The sequence below is a fragment of the Nicotiana attenuata genome, unplaced genomic scaffold (genome assembly GCF_001879085.1).
Source record: "Nicotiana attenuata strain UT unplaced genomic scaffold, NIATTr2, whole genome shotgun sequence".
Taxonomy (NCBI): domain Eukaryota; kingdom Viridiplantae; phylum Streptophyta; class Magnoliopsida; order Solanales; family Solanaceae; genus Nicotiana; species Nicotiana attenuata.
The window spans coordinates 132,172-133,803 of NW_017673201.1; positions in this window are offsets into that span (position 1 = coordinate 132,172).

Here is a 1,632-nt window from a genome sequence, read left to right on the forward strand (position 1 = left end):
CCTAATTCCATGCCAACTTTCCCAAAATCCTCACCAAACACGGCCAGTTTTGGATCTAAAGAGAGAGCAGAAGAGAGAATATCTCAACCTTTCAGGAACGATTGGGACTAAAACTGGTATTATTTGTTTGTCCTCAAGGAGGACATGCGGATAATACTGATTTTTGTTCAAATCAAAGATTGCCGGAGATCTATCCCAAGTTTGGCCGTTCTTTTAGGTATCTTCGTGTATTTTCTTCGTTTCACCGTTTGTGTTATCCACCTCTTCGTCTATTTTTTTGATTCCTCTCTTTTCTGTCAGTTTTTCTATTTTTATTTCAAATCATTTTTCTTGCTCGCATGTTAAGTTTGGGTCATAACACTGCCTTTTTTATTAGGCTGTTCGTGTAGTGGTTTGATTTTGCTCAATTTGTTTAATTTTAATTGCATTGGACTCACAATATCAGGAGATTATAATTTCCCCGGCCTGTTTGTTTTTGGTTTCAGCTGTTTCCAATTAGGGCCTAGGTTCCGAAGGTCAGGATCCCATAGAGGGGAAGGTCAGGTCGGGCTGTCTAGCCCATGGGTTAGATGTGGGATTGGGTTTAAATCAACCCATGAGTTGAAGGGTAAATAACTGAGGCTTAAGGGGTAAATTGGATATTGTAAATGTGGAATCTTTTGATAACAGATTTAGAAGCTTCTAGGAGGCTAGGTGGGGGTGGGGGGTGGGGGGTTTAAATTGAATTTTAGACTTGTAGTAGGCTGACTTGGTTAACAAGTCAATAATTGAGGAATTTTAAGCGAAAAATGAGAATTAATGAGGGGGGCAGAGTGCAAAATTAAAATCCTAAGGTCTGCCCTAGTCCCTTGCCTATAAAGGCATCCTAAACTTGCCTTTCAAGGCAGAACTTGAGAGCTTGAGAGATAAAAATCTAAAAACATCAGAACTCAAGAACTGGAGACGAGAAGAGATAAAAAATCTGAGAATTTAGAGCTAGACCAAAGAGACCTAAGTGATAGAAAATCTAAAAATGAAAACAGCCCAAGAATTGATAATAAAGCTACTGTATTATTGAAATTTTCTTCAATTTTTCTTAGTTTTCAATTACTGAAAGTCATTGGAATTGGTGTCACTTGGTTTTAGTTCTCTGAATCACTTTGTTGGTTTAAACTTCTGGAAAACTTCTAAACAACTGAGAGCTGGTGATAAAATGAGTTTGAGCTTGGGTATAGAAAGCAGCTTGGTTTGATTTTGTTGTTTGGTTCTGCTGAGCTTCTTTTTCTGAGGCAATTCCATTATTTCACTGCTGAGTTGGTTGAATCTAGGCTAGCTTCTGCTTGTTCATAGCTGATCCTTCATTTTCTGTTTTGTTTTGCTTTCTAGGTACACTTCTGTATTCTATCTCAGGTGAAGATTGGTCTGAGGAATAAAAAATGAAAATTCTAAAAGTTCAAAAGCATGTTTTCAGCTTCTGTTATGAGTCTAGCTTTATTACTTTGTCTTATGGTGCTTCATAGCTTTAGTTCATTTTTCTTGTAATTAATTTCTAGTCTGGGCTGATGCAATTTGCTTTCGTATACTTAATTTGGGACTGTTATGGGACTTGGAAATAGCCTGTTAACCTGAGTTTAAATTCAGGGTAGATGCACT